The following is a 7,940-nucleotide window of genomic DNA, read 5'->3' as shown; positions in this document are numbered from 1 at the left end:
GAATCCAGTATCGGGTTGATAATTGTCCAGTTTGAATATCCATATCCCCGTCGTTTTTGGAGGTGATATACTCTCTGCGTTTCTTCGATAGAAGGCTTTTCAATGTTCTATTCGCTCCGACCGTCGAACTTGCAAGAAAACAGTGGTTTTGGATTTGCTCGTATATATATATATATGGTTTCGACGGAAATATCTCGTTCTTTAAGGGACAATTATGTCGTCGTACGACGACTCCCGAATCTCCTTCGCGCGCTGGTTGGAGCTCTTCGGGTATCGGCTTGTTCCGAAATATAACACAAAAATGTGGTGGATAGCAAATACACATTATATATATGAGAGAATAAAAGGGAAAAATTGCCCTGAACGGTGGATCACTTGGCTCGTGGGTCGATGAAGAACGCAGCTAATTGCGCGTCAACGTGTGAACTGCAGGACACATGAACATCGACATTTCGAACGCACATTGCGGTCCACGGATACAATTCCTGGACCACGTCTGGCTGAGGGTCGTTTACGTACTTATAAACTGCTTGCGTTGATGGCACTTGTTGCCTATATACGTACGAGCGAATGATGGGCGCTTCGTCGGCGTTTGTCGCGGTCCTATGAATATTGAGAAATTTTACGTACGTCTAACAGTCTTCGAGAGAGATGGAAATCGTGTTCGAACTAGCGTGAGTGTGGAAGGCGGTGTCGTGTGTCGTATATGTTTTATATACGTCCGCCCGTCTGAAACACCGCTTCGAAGCGGTGACAAAATCTTTTTCGGGACGATTCGTATCCGTAGAACTATCGAGATTTCACTGGTACATTTTCAACGCGCTCCCGACGTCGCCTGAAATGAAACGAGATGGGTTTAACTCACGAAAGCGTACTACACGAGTCTGTCCTATGTGAAGACTGTGTACAGAGATCGAACGAACGCATGAAAGAAATTGAACGAAAGAACACATAACCCGCAAAAATAGAGTAGAATTGTGACCGTTGCTTCGAATTTGAATTTATATGTATATATATCATAGCCCCAGGGAGTGGAACCTATGAGTGTGGAAGGATGTCTCTTACCGTTATGTTGCCAGAGGAAAAAAAGTCTCTCTCTTCGTACGACACATTTGTGTACGAATTGTATCGATGGCTATATAGATCCGATGTTGCACATATTCTGAGTAAAGAACACCCCACCCGGGTTACCGTCCTAAAACTCTTCTATTGGTGTGGCTATGATGTGTGTGTCAACGCAATCGCGAGTCTGGTTCTACGGAAAACCGTTTGTCGGTCGCCCCAAATATCTTTTTGTTCTCTTCAGATGATCGAATAGCGAAACCGCACGAGATCAATCGGTCGTCTAGTCCCCGAAAGTTCTTTTCGGACGGACGTTAAAGTTATACCGATTGTAATCGTCTTGCGAGTGTTTCGAAGATCTATATTTGGAGAGGATATCGAATTTTATAAAAGATATATTGGTGAGGCGCGATAAACGGTTTTTGTTTTGCTTTAAGGGTTTTTTGTGTTTTTTTTCTTTTTTTCTTTTTTTGTGTTGCTCTGTACACGTTTCGCAAAATGCTTTCGGGGGGGGGGGGGAAGCTCTGAAAAATTTTTTTTTCACGTTCCGACGACCTCAGAGTAGGCGAGATTACCCGCTGAATTTAAGCATATTACTAAGCGGAGGAAAAGAAACTAACCAGGATTTCCTTAGTAGCGGCGAGCGAACAGGAATTAGCCCAGCACTGAATCCCGCGGAGTTCCGCCGTTGGGAAATGTAGTGTTCAGGAGGGTCAATTTATCCCGTAACGTCGCAACCGCGTCCAAGTCCATCTTGAATGGGGCCATTTATCCATAGAGGGTGCCAGGCCCGTAGCGACCGGTACGCGTTTCGGGAGGACCTCTCCTTAGAGTCGGGTTGCTTGAGAGTGCAGCCCTAAGTGGGTGGTAAACTCCATCTAAGGCTAAATATGACCACGAGACCGATAGCGAACAAGTACCGTGAGGGAAAGTTGAAAAGAACTTTGAAGAGAGAGTTCAAGAGTACGTGAAACCGTTCAGGGGTAAACCTGAGAAACCCAAAAGATCGAATGGGGAGATTCATCGATAACGAGGCTCGGCTTCCGTTGGCGTGCGATACCCCGAATGGTTCCCTTCGTGGATGCCAATGCGAGGGCACACCGTCTTCGGCAAATGTTCCGGCAACGTAGTCGTGCACTTCTCCCCTTGTAGAACGTCGTGACCCGTTGCGTGTCGGTCTACGGCACGAGTTGTTGACTGTCGGCGTCGTCTTCGCGCGTACACGACAGACGCTCGATCGCCCGGCCGGCTGCGTGACGGTACACTATTTTACGGTATTGGGCCGCAACTTGCTCCATTTTCGAATGTATTTGCGTTCAGGCCCGCCGCAAGCTCGGTTAGTAAATTACCCGGATGGTACGGACCTGGTGCCGGCTCCGGGCCTAGCCAGCTGTTGGCAGGCGGTGTCCTCGAACTGGCCAACCTTTATTGAACAACATTACCGGTCAGCGACGCTACTGCTTTGGGTACTTTCAGGACCCGTCTTGAAACATGGACCAAGGAGTCTAACATGTGCGCGAGTCATTGGGACTCGATTAAACCTAAAGGCATAATGAAAGTGAAAGTTGACCTTTGCGTCGACCGAGGGAGGATGGGCCGCGTCACGATGCGGCCTCGCACTCCCGGGGCGTCTCGTTGTCATAGCGAGAAGAGGCGCACCCAGAGCGTACACTTTGGGACCCGAAAGATGGTGAACTATGCCTGGTCAGGACGAAGTCAGGGGAAACCCTGATGGAGGTCCGTAGCGATTCTGACGTGCAAATCGATCGTCGGAACTGGGTATAGGGGCGAAAGACTAATCGAACCATCTAGTAGCTGGTTCCCTCCGAAGTTTCCCTCAGGATAGCTGGCACTCGCTCGTTCTTTTCAATGGACGTTTGCGAGTCTCATCTGGTAAAGCGAATGATTAGAGGCCTTGGGGCCGAAACGACCTCAACCTATTCTCAAACTTTAAATGGGTGAGAACTTTGGCTTGCTTGAATTATGAAGCCAAGAGAGAAAATTTTTTTTTATTATATAAAGCAGAACTGGCGCTGTGGGATGAACCAAACGTAGAGTTAAGGCGCCTAAGTCGACGCTTATGGGATACCATGAAAGGCGTTGGTTGCTTAAGACAGCAGGACGGTGGCCATGGAAGTCGGAATCCGCTAAGGAGTGTGTAACAACTCACCTGCCGAAGCAACTAGCCCTGAAAATGGATGGCGCTGAAGCGTCGCGCCTATACTCCACCGTCAGTGGTATGTGTGAAGCGGGGCAATTTATTGTCCTCTATGAAGCTCTGACGAGTAGGAGGGTCGCGACGGTGTGCGCAGAAGGGTCTGGGCGTGAGCCTGCCTGGAACCGCCGTCGGCGCAGATCTTGGTGGTAGTAGCAAATACTCCAGCGAGGCCCTGGAGGACTGACGTGGAGAAGGGTTTCGTGTGAACAGCCGTTGCACACGAGTCAGTCGATCCTAAGCCCTAAGAGAAATCCTATGTAGATGAGGTGTCCTAAGACGTTAAACACTTGTAAAAAAAAAGCAGCTATTTTATTTTTTTTTTTTATTATTATATAAATCGCAGCATATTTTATTATTATATACATGCACAAAAAACACCCATTGGGCGAAAGGGAATCCGGTTTCTATTCCGGAACCCGGCAGCGGAACCGCATACCATTCGGGCCCTCGTAAGAGTGTTCGACGGGGTAACCCAAAATGACCTGGAGACGCCGTCGGGAGATCCGGGGAGAGTTTTCTTTTCTGTATAAGCGTTCGAGTTCCCTGGAAACCTCTAGCAGGGAGACAGGGTTTGGAACGCGAAGAGCACCGCAGTTGCGGCGGTGTCCGGATCATCCCCTCGGACCTTGAAAATCCAGGAGAGGGCCACGTGGAGGTGTCGCGCCGGTTCGTACCCATATCCGCAGCAGGTCTCCAAGGTAAAGAGCCTCTAGTCGATAGATTAATGTAGGTAAGGGAAGTCGGCAAATTGGATCCGTAACTTCGGGATAAGGATTGGCTCTGAGGAGCGGGGCGTGTCGGGCTTGGTCGGGAAGCGGGTCTGGCTGACGTGCCGGGCCTGGGCGAGGTGAACGGCTCTCGTGGCTGGGATCCGAGCTCGGTCCCGTGCCTTGGCCTCCCGCGGATCTTCCTTGCTGCGAGGCTTCCGTGGCGTTTCCCATCGGTGCGGTCGTCCTCTTCGGCCGCCATTCAACGCTCAGCTCAGAACTGGCACGGACTAGGGGAATCCGACTGTCTAATTAAAACAAAGCATTGCGATGGCCCCCACGGGTGTTGACGCAATGTGATTTCTGCCCAGTGCTCTGAATGTCAACGTGAAGAAATTCAAAAAAGCGCGGGTAAACGGTGGGAGTTACTATGACTCTCTTACTCTGGGTCTTACTAGGTAACTGGGTCTTACTAGGTAACTGCAACTACGGTTCGATGGGTGCGAGTTACTAATTGCGGTAGCCCCCGTGAGTAGTGATTCGGTGTATCGAGCGGTAACGCACTTCGAGTGCTTCCCATCTCCCTGGTCTTCCAACTGTCCGTCAACATAATCTTCCCTCGCTGAATCTCCGTCCGCGTCTAAGGCAGGGCCCCGCTAGATCGCCTTACTGACGAGTCCTCTAGCGGGGTCTGGACGAAACGCTCCTTCTCCCTTTCCTCTCCTAACCAAACTTCGCCTTGCAGAAGCCCAGGCCCGCAATTGCGGGGCACGAGGGTTCAGGTAGCAGGATCGGGACAAGGAGCGCAGCCAAAGCAACCAGTCGGACGCCAGGAGGATGCGTAGGTGCAGGGGATGGACTCCATTGTTATAGTCCATCCATTACTAGTAAAACCACACCGCCGATCTTGTCGCTCAGGTTGCCCGCATCAACAGCAACAAGGAACGACAAGAGATTGACGGACAAAAGTGGCTTAAGGTGCCTTTAATAAAGGTACCTTAAATCACAAAAGTCAATAGCAAACTCACCTTAAGGTGAGTAAGTGGTCTAGTAGCTAGGGCGTCGGACTCATACCACAGAGATCCCCGGTTCAAGACCCGGCGGGGGGTAACCCCCCCGACCCCGATTTTCTTGTGGTGTGACGATGCCCCCCTGGCTCTAGATTACGGGAAAACCACTCGTGGAATTTTCCGGGGTTTCTCCGAATTTTCCCGGGTGTTTTTCCAAGTCGGTCCCCTCGCCCTCACGGGAGCTCACCGCTCCACCTTCTACTGACGGAAGACTGGAGTAAAAGGGGGGGGTCGGCGCCAAGGGTCTTCAGGGTTGCCAGCCCAGTCGACCCAAATCTCCAGCCGGCCCACTAAATAATAGATTAGCCTCGGATGACAATAGTGGACCGCCCACTGGCGGTTCACCCCCGGCGCAGCAGAGGAACCAAGCAGCGTACAACACACACCCATGCGACTCATGTGATAGTAGGACCTTCACCACCAGAAGAGGTCTAGGAGTGCATCGAAGGAGGGCCCATCCCGAGGTCACGGACCAAGAACTGCCCACACAGACCAAGATCCGATGGACAACGGAGGAGACGAGATTGTTAGCCAGAGAGGAGGCCCGGCTTACGAAGGCTGAAGCGAGATTCCTCAACCAGGAATTGGTGAAAATATTCCGCAACAGAACGGTTGAATCCATTAAAGGACATAGGCGAACAACCGCCTACAAAGACCTCGTTCACCAATTCCTGGAGGAATACAACGAGGAACCTACGCCCCAGCCTCCAAACCAGGTGGCACATCCACCTGCAACACAACAGCAAGCACGGGACCCTTTACTGGAGCATCTATTGAATCTCCCCACCATCAGCGGCAGCGAGTATTGTAAAGAAGAACTCCAAAGGATTGTCGAAGAAGCAGCCACGAGAAGGAAGGACGACACATTGGAGTCGCTGGCTCTATACCTGCATCGGATCTACCCCCTTCCGAATACCGGGAACCGCTCCCGACGGGACAGAAACACCCCGCCCAAGCGCACTAGACGCCAACAGAGGCGTCATAACTACGCTCTAACACAAGTGCGCTGGAAAAAGAACAGGGCAAGGTGTATAAGGGACATCTTGGAAGGAATATCGTCTACCAGAGTACCAGGGCAACAAATAATGGAACCATACTGGACGGAGGTGATGCGGCAAAAATCAGGAGCATCCCCCGCAGTTGAAGTGCCACCAACAACTGCCACGTCAGTATGGATTCCAATCACGGAAGCGGACATCAGGGACGCCCTACCATCGATGGGCACCTCAGCGGGCCCCGACCAAGTAACCGCGCGGCAGCTGAGGGCCACACCGCCAGGCGTCCTCGTGAGAATCTTTAACATCATAATGATGTGCCGCAAATTGCCTAAACACCTGAACAAGGCAAGGACGATATTCCTCCCCAAGAACGATGCAGCCACGGAGCCAGCCGACTTCAGGCCGATCACCATCCCGTCCGTATTGGTCAGATGCCTCCACCGTATTCTGGCCGCCCGACTGGCAAAAGCCATCAACATTGATGAACGCCAGAGGGCATTCAGGAATACGGACGGGTGCAACGACAACACCTTTCTCCTCGACGCGATCTTGAAACACCACCACCGAAGTTTCAAGAACTTGTACCTGGCTTCGATCGACGTCCGGAAGGCCTTCGATTCAATATCGCACGCCGCTCTATCATCAGTCATGGAAACCATGGGAGTCCCCAATGAAATGACCGAGTACATCACCGCAACATACAACGACGGCACCACGACACTGGAAGGCGAGAGTTGGAAATCCTCCCCCATAACACCTGGTAGGGGAGTCAAACAAGGTGATCCACTCTCGCCAACCATATTCAACATGGTCACCCACCTCCTCCTACAGAGACTGTCCCCGGACATAGGCTGTAGGATAGGAGGTGAGTGTATCAACGCAGCCGCCTTCGCAGACGACATCATTCTCTTCGCCGAAACGCCCCGAGGATTGCAGAACTTGGTCGACACAACTGGATCCTTTCTTCGACAATGTGGGATGGACATCAATCCAGGGAAATGTCTGACCATTGGCATTAAAGCCAATGGCCACATTAAGAAGACAGCAGTTGATGTCGATACCAAGTTCTACCACGACCAACAGCAACTTCGGACTTTGAAGCGAGGGGAAGAACTGAAATACCTGGGGATCAAATTCACCGCCCAGGGCAGAGCACGATGTCGGCCGCACGAAGTGATCGGACCAGGACTGGCCTGCCTTGCCAAAGCGCCCCTCAAGCCACAACAAAGACTGTACGCATTGCGCACAGATCTTATACCCCGGGTGTACTACCACCTAGCACTCGGGGATATAACGATAGGGACACTCAGGAAAGTCGACATGATGATCCGAGCGTCCGTGCGCAAGTGGCTAAATCTCCCACACGACGTGCCAACCGCATACATACACGCGGACATCAGGGACGGAGGACTCGGCATCCCCTCCCTACGATGGTTGGCACCTGTGTTGAGACTGGGAAGATTGCGAGCGCTTCGGCAAGGCCATGACCAATTCCGAAACGATCCAACGGACGCCTTCCTGGACAACGAAATCACTAAGTGCCTACGACGACTCAAGGACGGCGACGCGGTGATAACGGAATCGGCTCACATTGGGGACCTCTGGAGGAAACGACTGCACTCTTCCATCGACGGACGTGGGCTGATAGGTTAAAGGGAAACTCCACAACAACACGCGTGGATTGGAGATGGTACCCGACTCCTGACGGGCAAGGACTTCATCAACTTCACGAGAACCAGGATAGCAGCACTCCCCACACGATCCAGGACAACAAGAGGGAGGCAAGCTGATCGCTACTGCAGAGCAGGTTGCTCCGCACTTGAAACGCTAAACCACGTCGTTCAACACTGCCATCGTACGCACGGGATGCGTATTCGCAGGCACG

At 51.8% G+C, this 7,940-nt stretch overlaps 1 non-coding gene across 1 annotated transcript; it reads left to right on the top strand.

Moving 5' to 3' along the window:
- Window positions 1–355: 355 nt before the first annotated feature.
- LOC143260219 (5.8S ribosomal RNA) lies at window positions 356–510 on the top strand. The gene has a single exon (XR_013034344.1). It is a non-coding gene; the product is annotated as a 5.8S ribosomal RNA (ribosomal RNA).
- Window positions 511–7,940: the final 7,430 nt, after the last annotated feature.

The sequence above is a fragment of the Megalopta genalis genome, chromosome 10 (genome assembly GCF_051020955.1).
Source record: "Megalopta genalis isolate 19385.01 chromosome 10, iyMegGena1_principal, whole genome shotgun sequence".
Classification (NCBI taxonomy): Eukaryota; Metazoa; Arthropoda; class Insecta; order Hymenoptera; family Halictidae; genus Megalopta; species Megalopta genalis.
This window is presented reverse-complemented; position numbering and strand designations above follow the sequence as displayed.